Source organism: Papio anubis, unplaced genomic scaffold (assembly GCF_008728515.1).
Source record: "Papio anubis isolate 15944 unplaced genomic scaffold, Panubis1.0 scaffold445, whole genome shotgun sequence".
NCBI classification, from domain to species: Eukaryota; Metazoa; Chordata; class Mammalia; order Primates; family Cercopithecidae; genus Papio; species Papio anubis.
The window spans coordinates 34,631-58,013 of NW_022164625.1; the positions used below are offsets into that span (position 1 = coordinate 34,631).

Here is a 23,383-nt window from a genome sequence, read left to right on the forward strand (position 1 = left end):
AAAAACATTCTATGAAAGAAGATTGACACAATTTTGTCTTTGCATAGGGTTTACTTAAGAAGAATGGCTCAGTAATATAGTCACCAGTTATGTGTCAGTGTATGCCGTAAGTTGAAGTGGAATCTTATAATTTGAATATAGATACTTTTATCTGTGTGTGTGTGTGTGTGTATGTACTGCCTCAACAGTTTGACAATTTCAAGAGAAAGATACATACACACGTGCGCATGCACACACACACACCATATATACATATATGTAATATATGTGTATATGTATGTATATATCTATAGGCATAAAATGAAAATTTTCTTAGTTTTACATGTATATGTAAAACTATGTATGTATATGTAAAACTATGTCTGTATATATATGTACAACTATGTACATATATGTACAAAACTATGTAAAACTATGTATGTATATGTAAAACTATGTATGTGTATATATATGTAAAACTATGTAAATATATGTACTAAATTTTTTTTCATTCTATGCTTAGCTTTGCCTAGGTAGATACAGCAAACAAATATAGTTTTTATTGATAAAGAGACAATAAAATATTTTGGGAAAAATTTAATTACCCTGTAAACATTCCCTTTGTAATCTCTGAAAATAGATTTGACTTACAGGTATGTTTCAATGTGATGTTTCATTCCCCTGTCACAAACCTTAGTCAAGAATAGGGGTAACTAGTAGGTCAGGGATACAGAAACATTGGGATCCATCTGATTTGTGTTACAGTTTTTTGTATAACTTTTAAGAGAGCACATACTTTTAAAATTTACCTGCTTACAAGTGACACAAGATTCATTTAAAAAATAATTATTAGGTTCTAAAATGACGTCTAAGAGTGGAAGAGCCGGTAAAGCCCAGAGGAGCCTGACCAGCAATGATGTAATGGTTCTAACCTTGAGAGGTGGCCAGTCCCAGGCTCTTGGTACCTGGCTATGAGTAAGCCAAGTTACAAATAGCTATTGTTTTCAGGTGTTGGGGTTACAGGACTAAAGCAGACTAGTCCTCTTTCCAAGCAGCTTGACTAGTTGAAGGGGACAGAAGGTGAACCTGAAAATAAATAAGACGATTTCAGGTACAGAGAAGTATTATGAAGAAGATAAAAATGGTAGGGAAAGGCACTTTAGGTAGGAAGGTTAGAAAAATCCTCTCTGACAAGGTGCATTTCAACAAAGATCTAAATAATGAGACATGTGCAGTTGCATGACAAGTCTGGGAGAGACTGTTCCAAGTAAGAAGACCAGCAAGTGCAAAAGCCCTCACTCAGGAAACAGAATTTTACAGTTTAGATTTTTATTCTGTGAGTAACTGGTAGCCTCTGGAGCTTTTACAAGGGTGGTTAAGTGATCTAAAGTATACTTGAGACAGATCATTCAGGCTGCTGTGTGGCAATACACTCTGGGGTCAAGAATAGACAGGAAGAACAGCTCAGTGGAGCTACTGAAATCCACAGAAGGATTATAAACTATAGGACCACAGATGCAATTAACAAAGACAATGAGAAGGTGCAAATGTGGAATATATTTGGAGGAAGAGCTGACAGAACATACTGATGGGTAGAAAATAGAGTGCACAAAAGAAGAATCACAACTAGTCGCCTCACTCCTTCCTCACCTTTTACCCCCAGAAATATTGTTTTGTTAAACATAGAGAGGCAGCTTTTCCCTCCCTTCTCCCCACTTTTCATTTCCTCTCAAACTGGTCCCCATGGCCTTTTCTCTTACTTTATTTCTGAACATCACAAAACTAAAAAACAAGCAAACAAATTATAATAATTTCCACATTATCATGGCAAAAATACTATTTGTGTTCATCAACACGTTTTCCCTTTGAAAGTCTGTTTCTCCTCTTCCCCAATGAATGAGTAATGAAGCTTGAGGGCAGAGAGTTGCACACTTAGTATCCCCTCTCTACATCAATGTTTCTAATATCAAGAATAGAAGCAGGATATTAGATTCCTTTTTCAAGTGAAAGCTAATTGTTGGCTTGAGGCTAAGAAATCTACAAGAGAAATAATAACAGCAATTATTTTTTGAGTACTTGCTTAGTGTCTGGCATTGTTCTTTGTATGTTAACAAATTTAACCCAAAAATAATCTTACATATTTTAGAGATGAGAAACTAAGACACTGAGAAAATCACCCAAGGTCACAGAGTTAATACATGGTATAGCTGGTTTCAGTTCCAGGCGGCCGACTTTAGAGGCTGAGCATTTTACCACCAGAAATATCTGTATATTTCTTATCATCTTGGTGCAGTTTTAGAAATAGCAGAAGAATAGCTATTTCTACCTTTCTAATTATGAAGAGAGAAGTGACATAGCCACTTAATCTCTGAGACAAGAGGAAAGAACACAAATGTTCATTGATGTCTGATGATGAATGATAGAGGTAACCACACATGCTGGTCTTTCTATTGTCTCTAAAAATGAATTTATTCTAATTCTCCAGCCTAAAAATTCCTCAACAAATATTTTCAAAACAAAAATCTGAATTCTGGGTGTAGGAGAAGGCAGCACCCAGCATAAATTTTATATGTTATCACTTTAAAACTTCACAAATCTCCTAATATAAATATTAATATCCCAGTTTTGTGAATGGGATTAAAAAAATAATAAACTTGCCCAGGGTCACACAGACAATGAAATTTGGAGTTAAAATGATCACTTTTGTATACATCTAAATCCCCATGCACTTTTCAAAACAATGTTCTGTCATTAGTGAATTTGAGTGGCCAACAGCACGTTAGCCCAGTTTTGAAAACCATATTTAAGTGATACTATATTTAACTGATGTAAAATAACACTTCAACTATGCTTCAAAGCCAATAGAATTTTAATGTAAACATGACTATGAGAATAGGATTATTCCTTTGTTTTGTATTTTTATTTATATTAACTTTTGTGATAAGAAACTTCTAATGGTTCTTTCAAAACAAACCCATAGTAACATAAAACAAAAGTATGAAATTATTGCTCTGAAGAGGTAAAACCACAGAAAAAGTACATTCTATCTTTATTCAAGGTTTACTAATCAAGACTTCTAATGTTAATTTTTTTCACCCACTGTGATGTGTATATTTTTTTCCTGGATGACTGGTGTCTTTTTATATTTCATCCCATCAGTTTGTTCTACAGAACTTCCTTAGGTGGATGTGTGTGTGTGTTTGTATATACATGTGTATGTGTGTTTTCATTGCAAAGATAGAAAATTTCAGGAATAATAAACTAATAAACATAAGTTAATCCTACTGAAAATAGAATCTTCCAAATTCTTAAACATAACTTTAACCCAGACGAGTGAGTGCTCTGTAGCTAAAAAGGTGAGTGCTCTGCTGCTTACCTGGTTAGTCCATTTGGAGCATTGGATTCTTAATTTCAGTTGGCCAGTTGAATAAGTCTGTCTGATCCAGATGTCTGCCTAAATCAGTAGTTTATGAAGATAGCAGAAATAGCAACTAGGAGTAATCAAAGTAACACCGTAGGTGGAAAACCTACACATAGTTTCATTTTCTTTTTTTAACTTTTAAGTCCAGGGTTACAAGTGCAGGTTTGTTATACAGGTAAACTTGTGTTATGCGGGTTTGTTGTACAAATTATTTCATCATCCAGGTATTAAGTTTAGTATCCATTAGTTGTTTTTCCTGATCCTCTCCCTCTTCCCACCCCTCACCCTCTGAAAGGCCCCACTGTGAGTTATTTCCCTCTAAGTCCGTGTGTTTTCATCATTTAGCTCCCACTTATAAGAGAACATGCAGTGTTTGGTCTTCTGTTCCTGTACTGAAAAACTATTTATAGTTTTATATAATTTATCTAAAATGTATATAGTTTTATATAATTTATTTTAAATATTAATTCAATAGGTGACCCCTCTGTTCTAAGTTTAGAATACTCCTAGATTTTCCCAGTTTGGTCCTAATATACAAGAATTTAAACTTTCTCTTCCACCACCCTGATATCTGCCCAATAATTCCTAGAGCATTTGTAAGCATCCTGGGATATGTTAGGAATATGACTTCTGGAGGTAGCCCAGCAATTTGACTTGTTGGACCCAGAGAATCAATCAGGTGGTGATCTACTCACACCATAGCAGGGTGAAGTTTTGAGGCTCAGGTGGTGTGATGGTTCTGCACAAGAGATGAGCAGTCTGGTCAGACCAGTTGTTCCCTTGCTTTGAGGTTTATGTTGGTTATTTGGGTGTACTCCCAGTCACTTGAATGTTGACTCATCCCAGAGTTCTTCTGAGCTATGAGATCTGGCACTTTTTGGGCCACAGACTGAATTTTGGTTGGGGCCAAAGTTTCACAATACACCAACTTTTTTTTTTCCTATTGTCTTTACCTGAATATCTTTTGGATTCCCACTCACTTCTCTTCCTAGTCTTCTCACAATGCACTGTTCCAGTTTTCTCTGCAAAAAATGGACTGTCAGTGCATCCTTAGAGAGCTATTTTAAATCATATAATTCCCTCCTATTCTACTCCAACCCTCTAGCCCTGAACTAGCCTCTTCAAGAGCCATTTTTATATCTTAGAAAAGAAAGGGAAAAACCTCCATCAGGCTTTCTGCTTTATATACATGCACTACCAGTTTTACTAGTTTTATTCTTAACTTCTACTTTACATCAGAAGGAGGCAGTAAAACATGGGCAAAATTTTTCTAAAGTTTTTTTTTTTTTTTTTTTTTTTTTTTTTTTTTTTTTACAAATGTATGGAAGTAGAACTGATGTACAGGAAACTTAACATATTTAAGGTATATAATTTCATGAATTTTGACATAAATATGCAACTATGAATTCATTACTACAATCAATAAGGGAACATTTTGGCCAAACTCCCACCACTAATTTTTCTCTACAACAATTATACTTCTGTCACTATAGATAGTTTACATTTTCTATGTAAATGTTGTCTTGCAGTGTGTACTGTTTTTTATCTGGTTACTTTAACTTAACATAATAATTTTGAGATTCATCCACATTGTTACATCCATGAACAGTTATTTCTTTTAGTTTTTAAGCAGTAGTGCATTGAATCAATATATTACAATTTGTTTATCCATATACCTATTGATGGACATTTGAAACATTTTCATTTTTGGACTATTTCAAATAAAACCACAATGGTCATTGTTTTACAAGTCTTTGTATGGACAATTATTTATATAGGTTTTTTTTTTAACTTTTTAAGAAACGGAAAAACTGTTTGCAAAGTGCCTAGGCCACTTTACATTCTGCCCAGCAATGCATGAGAGTTCCAGTTTTTTCATATTTTTGCCAGCACTTAGTACGGTCAGTTCTCTGGCCATTGTAATAGTCGTGTGGTGATATTTTATTGTAGTTTCAATTTGAATTCCTGTGATGACTAATAGTTTTGAAGATGTTTTTATGTGCTTATTGTACATCTTCTGTTGTAAATTCTGTGCTTAGATTTTGACCATTATTTAGTGTTTTTTTTTTTGTCATATTATTGAGTTACAAGGGTTCTTTACATATTCTGCATTCAGGTACTTTGTGTAAGATATGTATTATGAATATTTTCTTCCAGTGTGCATTATTTTCTTAATGGTGTCTTTTGAAGAGCAATATTTTTAAATTTTGATAAAAATTCAATATATTATTATTTTATGGCTTACGCTTTTTTGTTGTTGTTCTAAAAATATGTTTTCTTCTAGAAAATTTTTTTCAAGTCTAAATATGATGCAAAGTTGGAGTGATATTCTTTCTAAAAATATACATAGACATATAGTTGATCCAGCACCATTTTTTGAAAAGATATTCCTTTTCCCCATTGAATCGCCTGATACTTTGTCATAATATAATTGACCACAGATGTATGAATCTATTTCTGCACTCTATTCTGTTTCATTGCAATATAGTTACCTTTTCACCAGTAGAAAATTGTCTTGATTACTCTAGTTTTATAGTAAACACTGAATCCAAGACTAGCTAGTCCTTCTATTTCATTCTCCTTTGGACATATATTTTGCACAAGTTCTTTATGTGCCTTAGGTCTGCATTCCAATGTTCTCCTTGCTAGATGGTTAGTATTCCTTGCTAGATGGTGACATACTATAGAGTGATCATTATTCATGATGGCAGAACTCAACATATTTCAAACCATGTATCTTAGGAGGTTTTTCTCTCTTCTAGTATGATCTGCATTTGGGGAGTAAACAGCTTTTTTGTCTTCCTTGGGTACTCTTAAATTGAGCGTTTACTGTAAGAGATCTTAATCATCCTTGTGTTTTTAAAAACATACTTAAAGCTCTTCTGGTTAGGGGTGGTGAGTGCAATAGATAGACAGGCTTGTTAAGAATTAGAACACCTGGAAAGTCAGACTGGGGTCTTTGCTATCAGAATTCTTTAAGAGACTTTGGGGGAAAAATTGGGCAAAAATGTACAACTAGAGTTGATTTGGAAGCCAAGATCAGAAGCTAAATGTGCTGTCCCAGAAGAAGAAAGTAGGATAAGAGAGTCTGAGAACCTAGAAGCAAGATGATCAAGGAGCTGCTGAGGCTGTCTGACTTTGTATTATTTGCTATTGCATCTTCTTTACTGACTAGTATAGACAGGACTACATACAGTAAGCACCAGAAGTGAATTTATCAAAAAGCCAATAACACTTAAGGGTCAGGGCCCTTAACTGCATGGGCACCTTTCAAAGTTCTAAAATTATATTTATTTTGTGTTCTTTTTCTTATAAACAACCTCTTATAAACAGAGAGAGGATAAACACAGAACCATCCAAAGCAAATACCTGGAGTGTTGATCATATAACTGCTTTTTACTTGTTTATTTTAGGGTAGTTTATGGAAGGAACAATATATTTAAAGTAGCAAAATAGACACTAGAACTTAATAATTATTGAGTGTTCAGCCCTGTGTCAGGTACCGCTCTAAGCACGTCACATGAATTTACTGATTTGACCCTCAGAACAACTCAATGAGGTCCATGTGTTAAAAACTTCATTTTAGAGATTTAAAAACCTAGTCACAAAGAGACATTAAATAACTTCCTCAATTTGCATAACTAGTAAAGAGTGAGGGATCTTGAGAGTGGTGGGGTCAAATTTGAACTCGGATAGTCTCGTTCCAAAGCCTTATGCTGCCATCTACCTTTCTATCCCTCTGGAATAAAAGGAAACCGGCCTCATGCTGAGTTTCTCTTTAGATTTACTGGTAGTTCTTTTTATTGACCAATATTCCAATAATTTTGTGATGGAAATCTATGTATACGAAAATGTAACGAAACTTCAGAAATAAGGTTAATTTGTATACAGAAACAAGTCACATATATTGGAAAGCTTTAAATCATTTTAACCTATAGATTTCAAGGTGAGTTTGTGATTGTCTGTTATAACAGATACTTATAAGTATCCCAGACTTTGTGAAAGCCTCTATACTTCACAAATCTCACTCTTTCTTTCCTAATAGGTCATATAATCTTACAAACATATAGAGTATTTACCTTCGGTCTACTTAACAATCAGTATTGAAGTTTGGGAATGCAAAATTCCTTACTGGATTTGAACTGGGCAAGGTATTTTTGTTATACCACAACCAGATACATTCTCATTGTGTCTTTGCATCCATCTCAAGGTAGAGAAATCTTAAAATTTTAATATTTTTACGATTTCAAATATTTTATGCCAATTTTCTAAGCAAGCATATTTAGGACTATAGCTATTTTCCTTAATGGAAAGAAATGTTGAAGAAGTGCCCTGGACCTCACTGAAATTTATAAATACACAGAGATTCAAGAAGACCTCCTCCGTGGTAGTGCAGTATTTGAATTTTCTCTAAGCATGTCTATACCTGTATATTTTTTTTATGTGGAATTGGCCTTGGTTCTTGAATTGAGAATCTAAATTATCATTTGCTATACTCTCTAGGGTTTAGTTCTTTTTGGAAACTATACATCAACAAGAAAGAATGTTAAAATAACCACATAGTTATCATTTCTCTTCAAAGTTTTAGATATTTTCAGAAGATCCACTTCTACTCTGAGTTTGAAGATAGTAGAGTGTTATATAGTAGTTAGGAGCATGCACTTTGCCACCTAACAAATTTGGGATGGAATCTGCTTTTATGCATTTTCTGTATCTGATGGCGGCCAAATTACATCATTTATTTCACTTGTTAATAAAATGATGACTAAAAACTATTAATAGGGCTGGACACGGTGGCTCACGCCTGTAACCTCAGCACTTTGGAAGGCTGAGGCAGGTGGATCACCTGAGGTCAGCAGTTCGAGACCAGCCTGGCCAACCAGGGTGAAACCCCATCCCCACTAAAAATACAAAAATCAGCTGGGCGTGGTGGCGGGTGCCTGTAATCTCAGCTACTCGGGAGGCTGAGACAGGAGAATTGCTTGAACCCAGGAGACAGAGGTGACAGTGAGCCAAGATCACGGCACTGAACTCCAGCCTAGGCAACAGAGTGAGACCCCATCTCAAAAACAAAACAAAAAAACCAAAATATATTAATAATAATAGTCACGATGATAAAATTTATGTGTCACTCACTTTATAATTTTTTTCAACCTAACCACACCATAGTTACCCACAAATCATTATTCTCACTTTGAAATAAGGAAATTAGGCTCAAAGAGGAAAATAAAAGAAAGAATGTAACTTGCCCAAATTGAGATAGCCCCGTGGAACAGAGTCAGGATTTGGACTGGGGCTGTCTTACTTTGTATTATTTGCTATAGCATCTTCTTAACTGACTAATAGAGACGGGACTATACATATAGTAATCACCAGAGTGAATTTACTAAAAAGTTAACAACACTTAAGCATCAGGACCCTCAACTGCATGGACACCTTTCAAAGCTCTAAAATTGTGTTTATATTTTTGTGTGTGTGGTTTTTTTTCTTGCAAATAGCCCCACAAATCATGTGAATTTTAGGGCTCACTAAACCTGGTTCTGCCTCAGATAGGCCATCAATAAATGTTATCTCCTATTATTGTTAGCACCCATTTACTATTGCTAATTATCAAATTTATAGTTTGTGCTGAGGTAGCAACTTCCCTGCCACCCTGTCTCGTCTCTGCTTTGTCAGCTCCATGTACCTTTTGTTGATTTTTTGTTGTTGTTTACCCAATCTTCTCAGTAAGGCTAGCCTAGTTATATGCTAACTTAAACAGAGATATGTATACAAAAGGCTCCGTCAAGTGTGAGGCACAATATATGTATGAGTTTTTATTACCACTCTGATTAGGCACATACTTTTGAGAAGTGAGGAGACATTCTGGAAAGACAAGCTCTCCAGTTGCTATTCCCATCTCACTCCTCACTCCCACTACAGTTTGCCATTTGTGATACTCAGTAATATACTAAGTGCTCTATAAATGTAGCACGACCTTGAAATCTATCTAAAGGCAATGATAGAAACATTAAAAATTATTAGTATTATGGCAATAATTATAGCAGAACTAATTACTAATGTACTCCTAGGCTAAATGTGTAATCTATATTATGTTATTTAATAATCAGTAAACTTTCTCAGGTTAGAATTTGATCCCTAATTTACAGATAAGGAAAGAAAGTCTTGGAGAGATTAAATGACTTATCCACGGTTACAGAGTAGGTGTGGGGCCAAATTTAAAACTCAGGTCTGTAACTCCAAAGCCCTTTATTTAACATACACACTCTCCAGCCTTCTTCAGCATTGCTCAGACCACCGCCATCTTGATTTAGCTACCTTAAGTATAGGTATAAATAGTAAATTGATTCTGCGGGGGAGAAAACCTCGAAAAACTAAACTCTTTATGTCTGAAGTGTTCAGAGAAATCACGGTGTTAATTATATATTCTAAAATTATGCAAATGATCTTTTTAGTTGTGAATTAATCAATGTTAATCACTTGAAAAATAGCTTTTAGGTTCTTTTTTTTTTTTTTCTTAGAGATGTGTCAGGGTGGTTGAAATTCTCCTAGTAAGCTTCCTCTTTAAGAATTCAATTTTTTTTCCCCCTGGCAGATGAAGACTACTTGAGTTATTTTGGTGTTGAGCAACAGTCACAGTAGGTGATTAAATTAGAGGCAGGTGTAAAACCCCTAAGTTACCAGGGTTCTGCTCTCTGAGGATTACAGATCAGCGGTGAGTTTCTGACACATGAAAGCCTATCTTTTGTGGAGGGAAAAGAGACACTAATGTGACTTGATATTTAAAAAGAGACGTCAATAAAGAAATAGAATGACTATCAGATGAAGAAGATATGGTTCACCCACCTATTCGAATTCGAAAGCAATGTATTCTCAGCTGTGGTTATCCCAAGTCTACCATTAAGAAAAATGCAATTAGAACAAATGAAGTTGCAATCCCCTTTTCTTATTAGCAAACAGTAAGCCTGATAATGCTACTTTCATTTCCAAAAGCACTTACTCTACTGATGTTAATCAAAATTTCTGAAGATCCTCTGATGATTAATGCTGATTCCAGTTTGTTACTGACCTTGATAATTTTGTAAAAACAACAGAACTGTAAAAATATCATTATAACATAAAGAAATGCTCTTAATTATAAAAGGGTAATTTTTCTCCTGAGTTTCTGGACATCTCGAGTTGTTACTATTTATTTTCAGATATGGTTAGTGATGTATTTTGAATCTATATTTTGTACCAAGAATATATATATAAATATATACTTCCCCCAAAATAGTGTATCAAAGTACCTGAGAGATTTGAGTACTCCAAACTATTTTTTGTCGTGAGTATTGTTAAAACTTCCTGACCTTGGGCATATGGTGGTTTTTGGTATGTCTGTGATTTTTCCTCTCAACTTCCAAATACTGCCCCAATGCTTTTCTTTTTGTAAAAGAAAAATACATATATATATGTGTGTGTGTGTGTGTGTGTGTATTCTTAAGTGTAAATATTTGTTTACTTTGAAGGTTCATACCTTCTATGGTTCTCAAGTTTACCTTTATGTGGTTTAAAAGGCAGATTAAGTGTTAACCAGAAATGGTTTGAATTTTTTTTTCCACTGAGTACTTCTAACTAGGGTATGACTCTTCCTGGAGCTGAGTGAATAGTGCTGATGGACCTGCAAATTAAGTTTTATACCCAGAACCTCACAAACTTACAATATAATAGAATTCTCTTTTTCCAGACCAGTCAAAGACTGAAAGATTAATGGCTCTGGGAAGGATTCTGTAAATGCATTTGTTTTTCAGAATAAAGTCCTACATAAATCTTTTAAATAATTTATTGGTATATTAATACTTTAGAATATCTTTTACCTTGCAGACATGTGAATCTGAAAAACTCAGTGCATTTAGGTCACAGACAAATACTTGATAAAATAGAATTCACATTTATAAGGAAAAAACTAATAAAAAGATTAAAAACAAATGGCAAAATATATATTTTCGAGTACTAAAAATAATAGTTTCAAATACTGTTTACAAAATCTTGAAATGTTGGTAGTGTGTTTCATGGTAACCTTTAGAAAAGACAATTATACTTTATTAAATATTTTGTCTTATCAAAATACATTGTAAAATGACATTTAATAACATCTGAGTGTGTTTTAATTAAAAAAGATGTACACATTACAGAAATTACATATAGATGCCCAATAAATTCTTAGTGTCTGAAGCTTGGTGACAAGAGGTTTAGTCAGTAACCTAAGAAATCAAACTTCATCATTTTGAGGGCACATAGAAGAACTACGCCAATGAGGACGGAGATGGGTTCTTTATTTTTCCAATGCTAGTTAGAATAATTTTTTTTTCATAATTCTAAAGGTTTATTGATCATTTAACTTTGTTTCAGATGACTTAAAAAATTATCCTAAAACAAAGAGGAAGAACCTGGACTGTTTAAAGTCTTACTTCACTTCTCATTTATTCTTGTCATTTCACTTTTATTATGTATAGATTTAATTCCTGTTTTGTTGACAGCTTATTATAAAGATAAGTGGATGCAAGGAATTGAGAAGCTAGGATTGAGAAAATAAGATGGTTTGTAACTGCTTTGAAATTACTTAAATAATTGACAAAATAGAAACAAAAGGAACCCAGGAATGGAATCCCTTTGGGTGGAGTTATTTACTGAGATTTCCCTGGCCCTTAGCGAATGAGATTTATGTTTCACAAATGGCTCCATTATTAAACCCTCTGGCTCCATTCCCATGCCTACACAAAACACCCAGCTAGATTCTTTTTCCACCATCCAACAGGCAAAACTCTGCCTTGTTTTTTGCTTCTACTAGGAATCTAGTTATATCAAGGAGGAAGAAGTAAACACTAGCCTAATTTTCTTGGAGTTGATTTGCCCAAAACTATCCCAGTTTTAAAATGGAAAATCCTAGGTCCTGAGGGCAAACCAGACTGGTTGGTCTTACTAGACTTTGTCATTGCCTGATCCTAATTTTGGGACAAGGGAAAGAGATTTCCTCAGAGAAGAGGCATATTTCAAGATAGATATTGAGTCAGAAGTCAAAGTTCAGCATAGTGACGGAGACTGTAGGTTGAACACCTGATCATTACCTGTTTTCCTGGGCACACAGATAGTACATACTTTCCAACCTGTCTTGTGGTTAAATATAGTCAGGTGACTGAGTGCCAATAGAATGTGAATGAAAGTGATGTTACTTCCACAGTTGGTTCATAATAACATTCGTGTGCCATACTTCTTATTCCTTCCATTCTCTGGCTTGAAAATGAATACACCCACCTTGAAATCTGAATGCTGAAGATTGCAGAGCCGCAGGATCTAAGAAGCATGGGAAGGAAAGCTGCCTTAAAACGAGAAAACTCATATTACATTTTATATGCATGAGAAATACATTTATATTACTTGAAGCTAATAAACTTTTGCATTTTGTCTATATAGCACCTAGTGTTACCTTATATAATATACACAATGGTTAAAGGAAGATTCTAGACCTAGAATCTCAGAGCTCAAGTCTTAGCTCTTCTACTTGCTAAGCAAATATGTATGCTTAGCATCCATATGTATGTTCTTAACAAATATCTGTATGTTCTATATATTCTTAGCAAATATCTTAACCCTTTTGAGCCTTAGTTCTCTCATTATTAAAGTGAAAATAATGATGGTATCTAATTCACAGCATTGCTGTGAAGATTAAATAATTTATTACATATAAAGCATTTAGAATAATCTGGCATAAAATAAGTACTATATAAGTGTTATTATTATTTCATATGTTTCTATGGCAATTTTTTCCTATGTATCCTACAGCACTTTTTTCTCAATAGCCTTTATTTTTTAATGTTATTACATTTTATTTTCTTTGAAAGCCACTTAATGTACAGTTCAAGGCTTTAAGTCTACACACACTTCTGCCAGATCCTGCAGCTTGCTAGTAATGGCCATTGCTTCTTCACTTTTAACAAATGTATTGAGATACAATTCACATACCTTACAATTTAGTCATTTAAAATGAACAATTCAATGACTTTTAGAGTATTCAGAGTTGTCTGTTGACCACCGTAATCATCTCTTTTCTCCTCTTCTGAGAGCTACCCTTTAATATTTTAGGAGTTTGTTACAACTGTGATTCTAAATCCTACATTCTCAGATCTCTGGCACTGAATTCCCTGCTAGGATTCCTATGAGTTTTTAGCTCTGAAAAATTGTCCCAGCAGCCAGCTACCCTTTAACTTTTCAGCCCCAAGGGACCACTGTTTTATCAGGTGAAATGGGACAGAGATCATTATCAGTCCAAAATCCTCATCTGCCACAATGAAGTAATTTTCCCCTTCCAGAAAAAGCTCTAATTTCTTAAGGAAGTTTATGTCAGTGAAGGATGGATTGAAATCCAAACTCCAACCTGAAATTTTCTAGTTGATGTACTCACCTCAGAAGTCATACAGTAAACTTTCTTACTTCTCTGAATCACTTAATCTAAAATATTTCATCTGCCAAAGGTTGTAATTATATAATACTCTCAGAATACTCCAACACCTTTGTTGATTACTAAGTGGTATTCCAAGGACTATACATTAAACAAAGAGGTAGGTGAACTCTTGATATAGTTCTAAATTGGTTATTTTAATTCCCAATTCTGATAGTTTTTTAAGAAAATCTTTACACGAAATGTAAGCCAGAGGTAGAATGGTTTCTTCTTGTAGCAGGCCGACAGACTGCTGAGTCAGGGCACATGGCTTCTTGCTGAATTTAGCCCCTAGACATCCCTAGGCCACGTGCCATTTCACAGGCACCAACAGCACAGGGTATGTGAGGGCTCACTTTAAGTTCACCCATTTCATTTACTTTCTCAGCTCCCCAGGCATCTCCGTCCCTGAGCTTAAATAGACTGACTGGATTCTGCCTTTTACTGACCTCATCAGAAACTCTGTCTCAGACACATTGTGATTTTCGTGATTTAACTGAATATTTGCAAGATGAGGTAAAAGATGGAGTAACTTACAAAGTGTATTGATTCGCTCCTCTAGTTGACTTCCAACTTTGCTTTTTCTCTTTATTGTGGCTTATCTCTTCATCATATTCATAACCATATAAAAGCCCCACTCCTGGTATGGAAACTTCCTTGCTATACGTAATATTAGAATTTGTAGTCAAGCTTGTGTACTGCAATTAATTCCCACTACGGATAACCTTGCAGCCAGAGGGACTTTTCAACTGTCCACACTCTCTACCCACCTCCAGGGAATTCTAAGTGAATAAACTTTTCTCTATAAAATAAATAACCACCAAACATGTTTTCTTAGAAAATCAGAGAGTTTTCAGATATTTTGAATAGACTTTATATATCATAGATATCTAGCAACAGAGAAACAATGAACAAGATACACACAATGTAATGTGATTTAAAAAACTTAATAGGTCTTTTGATTTATGTCAAAATACATTGCATGTCAAAAAACCAGTTTCTGGATTGTGTTACTTTTATCACAGTGAAAAATGCCATTAGATTTGTCATTGGAAATTAAGTAATGAAATGATTTGACATATGAAAGAAAATTTTTAAAACAGAAGTTTTTCTTGCAGTTGTCACAACTCATTTAGATACCAATTGTCTGCAATTGCAAATCCCTGAATCAAAATGTCAGCATAATGACTGTCTATGGTGGGGAAAATATCTCTGAGGTGAATTCAAATATTAATTGCCAGAAAAATGCCATCATGGTTTTTTTTCTTTCATAAGTATTAAATACATGCACAGACATTGAAGAATTTGGCAGAATTAAAGACCCAAATCCAAAGCAGTCTCAAGAACATTCTAAGTCTGATGCTATTCCGAAGTTTGTTCATTTACCCAAGTATTACATCATCTATGCTCCATAAATCTTCCCTACAAACTTCTTGAGACACTTGCAATATTTTTGGAAGAAGAGAAAAGATAGGAAAGGAATAATCCCTTGTTCACATTGCTCTCTTTGTCGGTATGTCATAGTCTTGATATGTCACATGCAGGCTATTATGTACTTTGTCATTTTCTTTTCTTTTTGGAATAGTTTTTGTAGAAGAAAACTACTGAAATGTTTGAGAAGAAAACTACTGAAATGTTTCTTTTCTTTTTGGAATAGTTTTGTAGAAGAAAACTACTGATAACTCTTAATAAATTATTTTTTAACTTGCGGCTTACAGAGATACCCACAGGATATACTTTTGAGACTGGTGTACTTGAATTTATTATAATTTTTGTTTAAAACTACAGCTTTATTAAATAAGGATATAGAGATTATTACATACATATGCAAAAAAGAAAGATATTCATTCATAGGCCACTTAAAAATAATACAATTGAAAAAATATGAGATTGCATAATAGAAACAGATTAAGCTAGTTTAAAAGTTTTAGTATTTTACAATACAAAATAGTTGAATACTTAGACAAAAATAGTTTGCTGCTATTTTCAAGTGTTCCAAAATTGGAAAATATGTATGGCATTGTTGCATTTGATCATGTTTTGTGGGACTTATTTTTGGTTGTGGGCTATGAATTAAAAATTTGCATTTGGTAGAAAAAAAACAATAATTGAGGTGAAGATATAGATAATACCAAGATAGGAATCAAATATGATAATTGTAGAAAGATGTCATAAATATACCACACAGTTTAGCTAAGGGCATGAGTCACTAAACATATAGGTGATATGGTTTGGCTCTATGTCCCCAACCAAATCTCATCTTGAACTGTACTCCCATAATTCCCACGTATTGTGCAAGGGACCCAGTGCAAGAAAATTGAATCATGGGAGTGGTTTCTCCCATATTGTTCTTGTGGTATTGAATTAGTCTCATGAGATCTGATGGTTTGATAAGGAAAAACCCATTTCACTTGGCTCACATTCTCTTCTCTTGTCTGCCACCATGTGAGATGTGCCTTTCACCTTCTGCCATGATTGTGAGGCCTCCCCAGACATGTGGAACTGGAAGTCCAATAAACGTCTTTCTTTTGTAAATTGCCGGTCTTTGGTATGTCTTTATCAACAGCATGGAAACAGACGAATACTGTAAATTGGTACTAGCAGAGTAGGGTGCTGCTGAAAAGACCCAAAAATGTGAAAGTGACTTTGGAACTGGGTAACAGGCAGAGGTTGGAACAGTTCGGAGGGCTCAGAAGAAGACAGGAAAATGTGGGAAAGTTTGGAACTTCCTAGAGACTTGTTGAACGGCTTTGACCAAAATGCTGATAGTGATATGAACAATAAGGTCCAAGCTGAGGTCATCTCAGATGGAGATGAGGAACTTGTGAACTGGAGCAAAAGTGACGCTTGTTACATTTTAGCAAAGAGACTGGCAGCATTTTACCCTACCCTAGAGATTTGTGGAACTTTGAACTTGAGAGAGATGACATAGGGTATCTGTCAAAAAAAAAAAAAAAAAAAAAAAAGGATTCAAAGCAGCAAACCATTTAAGAGATTACCTGGGTGCTGTTAAAGGCAAGGAGTTTTAAAATGGAAATGGAGCATAAAAGTTTGGAATATTTGCAGCCTGAAAATGTGATAGAAAAGAAAATTCCATTTTCTGAGGAGAAATTCAAGCCAGCTGCAGAAATTTTCATAAGTAATGAGGAGCCAAATGTTAATCACCAAGACAATGAGGAAAATGTCTTCAGAGCATGTCGGAGACCTTTGTGGCAGCCCCTTCCATCACAGGCCTGGAGTTTTAGGAGTAAAAAATGATTTTGTGGGCCATTCCAGGGTCCCTCTGTTGTATGCAGTCTAGGGACATGGTGCTCTGTGTCCCAGCCACTCCAGCCATGACTATAAGGCGCCAAGGTGTGGCTTGGGCTGTTGCTTCTGAGGGTGGAAGCCCCAAGCCTTGGCAGCTTCCACATGGTGTTGAGCCTATGGGCACAGAAATCAAGAGCTGAGGTTTGGAAACCTCCACCTAGATTTCAGAGGATGAATGAAAACGCCTGGATGTTCAGGCAGAAGTTTGCAGCAGGGATGGGGCTCTCACGGAGAACTTCTCTATGAGGGAGTGTGGAAGGAAATGTAGGGTTGGAGCCCCAACACAAAGTCCCTACTGGGATACTGCCTAGTAGAGCTGTGAGAAGAGGGCCACTGTCCTCCAGACCCCAGAATGGTAGATCCACTGACAGCTTGCACTGTGTGCCTGGAACACCCACAGATACTCAACAGCAGCCCATGAAAGCAGCCAGGAGGGGGGCTATACCCTGCAAAGCCACAGGGGTGGAGCTGCCCAAGGCTGTGGGAGACCACTTTTTGCATCAGTATGACCTGAATGTGAGATATGGAGTCAAAGGAGATCCTTTTGGAGCTTTAAGATTTGACTGCCCTGCTGGATTTTGGACTTGCATGGGGCTTGTAGCTCCTTTGTTTCAGCCAATTTCTCCTATTTGAAATGGCTGTATTTACCCAATACCTATACCCCCATTGTATCTAGGAAGTAATTAACTTGCTTTTGATTTTACAGGCTCATAGGTGGAAGGGACTTGCCTTGTCTCAGATGAGACTTTGGACTATGGACTTTTGAGTTAATGCTGAAATGAGTTAAGACTTTAGGGAACTACTGAGAAAGCATGATTGGTTCTGAAATGTGAGGACATGAGATTTGGGAGTGGTTGGGGTGGAATGATATGGTTTGGCTCTGTGTCCCCAACCAAATCTCATCTTGAATTGTACTCCCATAATTCCCATATGTTGTGGGAGGGACCCAGTGGGAGATAACTGAATCATGGGAGCGGTTTCTCCCACACTGTTCTCATGGTAGTGAATAAGTCTCATGAGATCTGATGGTTTGATAAGGGGAAACCTGTTTTGCTTGGCTCTCATTCTCTTCTCTTGTCTGCTGCCATGTGAGATGTGCCTTTCACCTTCTGCCATGACTATGAGGCCTCCCCAGCCACATGGAACTGTAAGTCCAGTAAACCTCTTTCTTTTGTAAATTGTCCGGTCTTTGGTATGTCTTTATCAACAGCATGAAAACGGACTAATACAGTAGGTGAAACAACAGCCCTCAAATATGCCTACACTTGAATCCTAAAGTCTGTGAAAATTACCTTTATGGCAAAAGGGATGTTGTAGATGTGATTAAATGAAGGATCTTGAGAGGGAAGATTATTCTGTATTAGGTAGGTTGACCAATATAACCAGAGAGGTCATTATAAGAAAGATGCAAGAGGACTGAGAGTTAGAGATGAAGGCTATATATGATGACAGAAACAGTAGTTAGAACAATGTCCTTTGAAGATGGAGGAAAGGCCACAAGTCCAGGAACATGGATAGCCACTAGAAGCTGAAAAAAGGAAAGGAAACAATTTTCCCCTCAGACCCTCCAGAAGGAACAAACTCTACCAACATCTTGACTTTAGCGTTATAAAACTGATTTTGGACTTCTGTCCTCTAGAACCTTAAGATAACAAGTTTGTGTTGTTTCAAGTCATCAAGTTTGTAGTAGGTTTCAAAAGACCTGTAGACAGCTGGTCCTTTGCAGAGCAAACATTGTTTCATTCAATGTTGTGTATTATAATGTTGATGAGGAAAAAATATATATAATATAATGTTGATGAGGAAAAAGTCAATTCCTGGCCAGAGCCACTGTCTGTGTGGAGTTGACATATTCTCCCCATGTCTGAGGAAATTTCCTCCAGGTATTCTACTTTCCTCTCATATCACAAAGATGTGCACATTCAGTGAATCTTTGTGTCTATGTGGTCCCAGCCTGAGTGAGTGTGGGTGTGTGCATGAGTGTATCCCGACCCTATGATGAATGGTGTCCTGACCAGGCTGATTTCTGCCTTGGCCCCTGAACTTTTCTGAACTGAAATAATTGAGTAAATAATTATCTTATTTGTTTTTACTAATTTTTCTTACATGTATGTATACTTCACATTTATTTCATTGTTTAATATGAGAAGTGTTTTGGTCTTTATTTAGAAGTTTGGTGATGTTTTTGTGACCAGAAATATTCTGCAAGAACTGAACTCTAGTTTATATCAATTAGCCTATGGTGAAATTTGTTTTGTTACACTTGTGTTGCTTAAAGAAGCACCTTCCGAGAATCTATGGATGCTGTTAAGTGAGGACTTACTTAATTTGTTATAGAAACAAATAAAAATGAATACAACATATATATGATTTTATATATATATCAAAAATTATATCAATGAAATCATTAACATGAAGATTTCTACTCTTCTAATCAATTTTTCCCTCACACAGGAATATCATAGGATGATTGAGTATGCATAAAATTTATATTTCTGCAAGAGATAATATTTAACAGAGGCAATCAGTGTTGTGATTAAGAAATATATATATGTATATATACACATATATGATGACTGAGAAGGTCAGGAAGTGGGTAGGATATAGAGAAATCTTGTGTGTGTAAGTGCTTACAAGCATCTGAGAATGTGAACAAGCTAAGTCTTGTAGCTAAAGTGCTCTTTTAGACTTTATGACTTAGGTGTTAAGTAACTATTATAGGTGTATAAATATTTTCTTTCTTTTTTTTTTAAAAGATGATTGTATTTGCAATCTATTTCCATGATATCTAGCCTGGAAATCTGGGATAACAATTCTTAAATTAGTTTAGTTCAATTATTATTGTTTTTTTAGAGACAGGGTCTCAATATGTTGCTCAGGCTAGACTCGAACTTTTGGGCTCAAGGTATCCTACTGCCTCAGCCTCGTGACTAATAAAAATATTTTTATTACTTCCATGACTTCAAACTAGTCATGACAGCCTAGAAAGTGTCTTGGTTTTAAATGGTTCACAATTTGGACTAGTTACCAAGCCACAAAAATATGATTATAAAGTGATTATGTCAATCATTGTTTTATGTTATTAAATCTTTATTTAGTATTAAATGTAAAAGCAAGAGGCAAGTGAAAAAGCAAAATTATTTGTATAAATTATTTCAACTAATTTGTAAATATGGATAGATTTAAAGACTAAATAGAAAAGTTAACATTAATTTCCTCTGAGGGATGAGATTATCAGTGATTTGCTCTGCTACTTAATTATATATTATTTTCTAAATTATCTAAAATTAGTATATATTTTATAGTCAGAAATTATGAAAAGTAAGGCATTTAATTTAGTGATATTTGTGCTGCATATATGTTTTCTTTATAATTAATATTTATATCAGATAGCAGTTAATTGCAAAGTTTATATTATTAAACAACTTCATATAATCAAATTTATAGCCACAAACAATTTTAATAGTCCACATCTAAAGAACCTTGAGGGCTTAGTCATTTGAAAACAAAGCATACAACAAATTTTAATAATTAAAATACATTACATTTCTATATGGCAGATGCTAGTCTAAGCATTTCATACAGCAACTTCTTTAATCCTTGGGACAACCCTGTGCCTATTATTATTCTCATTTAGCAGATGGAGAAATTGAAGGGCAGAGAAATTGGGTGATATCTGGAAAGCTTGTACCTAACAAATGGTCAGGATTCAAACTCAGGCAGTTTAACTCCAGAGCTGTACTTCAATCCCCTTTGTTTCCTATCTCTAAAATTTTTGCAGTACAATTTTAGACTGAAAATTTGGAAAATCAGTTTTATTTTCTTTAATTATGAATTTTTGGGGTCTGCATTTTTGGTGTTTTGTTTGTATGTAACATACGTAAGTATTATATATGAGTTGGCCTTATTCTTGTCAAGGGTAAATTATATGAACTGTTATACACACATGCATACATACACATACACATTATACACTTATCGTACCTGCTTTTACCCACTGGTCATCATTTTATAGCATATGGTCATGTTTATGGAAGTATTCTGCATGTCTGCAAGCACTACCCATTTTGTTGAAAAACTACTTTCACACAGGGATATGTCTCTGGGATAGCCTTACTCATGTTACGCAGATCAGTTTCTCAGCACAAGAATTTAGGGCTGGGACTCAGTATACATGAGAATTTAAAATCTACAAATGTGTCAGGCCATTTGAGGCAATTATACTTAGACAAACAGATACCATAAATCAGCTGAAGGAGAAAGAAACAAGAGGTAGATGCACAGAGAGAGCCTGTGAGTAAAGGCTTTCAGGATACAAATGGGTTGTGGGTTCTACACTTCCATTACCCAACAGTGACCTCTGATTTCTGCTCTACATTCTCAGAAAGTGGCTTGGAATCCTTGAAATAAACACCTCTTTTTTTGAGCTATGTGGTATTCTTATTGCTTGAATTGAAATAATCCTAGATTGAAACAATTACATTTCAGAGAAGAAATGTTTATTTCAAAGAACTATGAAAAGAATTTTAAAATAATTTCCTCTTGCCAACAATCTTGAGAATTCTACATTCTGCTTTAAACTTTTTAAATAAAAAAACTAAATCATGTGTTTAATGATACCCTGGGAGTTTGTCTGTTGACTAGTTCTCAGTAGGGCAAGTAAGAGGTACATTTTTTTTTTTAAATAAATTCCATCCCTTATACAGATGCTGAATGGAATTCTCACCGAGGTTTTGGGGAGGAAGGGGAAAGAATTATAAGTGCTAATGTTGATATTATTTATAAGTGTAATGAACTGCTTTGTCTCGTAAGGAAAGTCTAATTTGATGTAAAAAGTATATCTTTTAAAGACTAAGTTTATTCTTTGGGAGGCCGAGACGGGCGGATCACGAGGTCAGGAGATCGAGACTATCCTGGCTAATACGGTGAAACCCCGTCTCTACTAAAAAATACAAAAAAACTAGCCGGGCGAGGTGGCGGGCGCCTGTAGTCCCAGCTACTCGGGAGGCTGAGGCAGGAGAATGGCCTAAACCCGGGAGGCGGAGCTTGCGGTGAGCGAAAACCCGCCACCTGCACCCAACCCGGGGGAAAAAGGGGGACTCCGTTTTCAAAAAAAAAAAAAAAAAAAAAAAGACTAAGTTTATTTAAAAGGTAATTTTAATATATTTTATTGAACTCTGTGTAAGCCTCAAAATATAGGTAAAACACTTAGGAATCAAAATTGACATGATTTCTTTGCTTTATAATGTTCTCTGTAGTTTTCTTTTCATATCAGCAACATGTGATCATTATAGAAAACTAACAAAATAGTAGAAATTAAATGAAAGTCATCTACATCCTTTTCATAGTGAGATACACATTTTAAATCAGTAATGTATTTTCCATCAGTTTTGTCTCTATGTGAATGTGTATATCCATTTGAAAAATACTGGCATTGGAGATATAATTTTAATCATGATTTGAGACAATATATTTGTGAGTATTTTTTTTTTTTTTGGAGACAGAGCCTTGCATTGTCACCCAGGCTGGAGTGCAGCGGCACAATCTTGGCTCACAGCAACTTCCATCTCCAGGTTCAAGCAATTTTTATGTCTCAGCCACCCAAGTAGCTGGGATTAGAGGCGTGCATTACCATGTCTGGCTGATATATATATTTTAATTTTTAGTAGAGATGAGATTTCACCATGTTGGCCAGGCTGGTCTTGAACTCCTGGTCTCAAGTGATCCACCCGCCTTGGCCTCCCAAAGTGCCAGGATTACAGGCGTGAACCACCATGTCTGGCCTTCTATTATTCTTATGTTATTAGTATTATTTCTAAACAGTAGATATTTTAAAGATTATGTTCTACAAATGCCACTGATACTGGAATTTATCTAATCTTGAGTGTTAATGTCAGAGGTGTTGGAACCAGAATGATTCCATCTTGAATAGAGGCCAGGTAAAATAAGGCTGAGATCTACTGAGCTGCATTCCCAAGAGGCTAGGCATTCTTAGTCACAGGATGAGATAGGAGGCCAGAGGAACTGGTATCACAAGACACAGGACATGGAGACCCTGTTGATAAAACAGGATGCAGTAAAGAAGCTGGCCAAAACCAAGATGGCAAGAAAAGTGACTGCTGGTGGTCCTCACTGCTCAGTATATGATAATTATAACGGATTAGTATGCTGAAATACACTACCAATAGCACCATGAC

The 23,383-nt window shown here is 35.3% G+C and overlaps 1 long non-coding RNA gene across 2 annotated transcripts; it reads right to left on the minus strand.

The window, feature by feature from the left end:
• Positions 1-458: 458 nt before the first annotated feature.
• LOC116273184 lies at positions 459-16,578 on the minus strand. 2 transcript variants are annotated; one of them, XR_004181645.1, is made up of 4 exons: positions 12,695-16,578; positions 10,247-10,294; positions 4,354-4,422; positions 459-3,470 (listed from the first exon to the last, which is right to left on the minus strand). It is a non-coding gene; the product is annotated as an uncharacterized LOC116273184 (long non-coding RNA). The 2 variants fall into 2 exon arrangements; XR_004181644.1 differs by lacking the exon at positions 12,695-16,578 and having other exon boundaries at positions 10,247-12,679.
• Between the last annotated feature and the right edge of the window lie 6,805 nt (positions 16,579-23,383).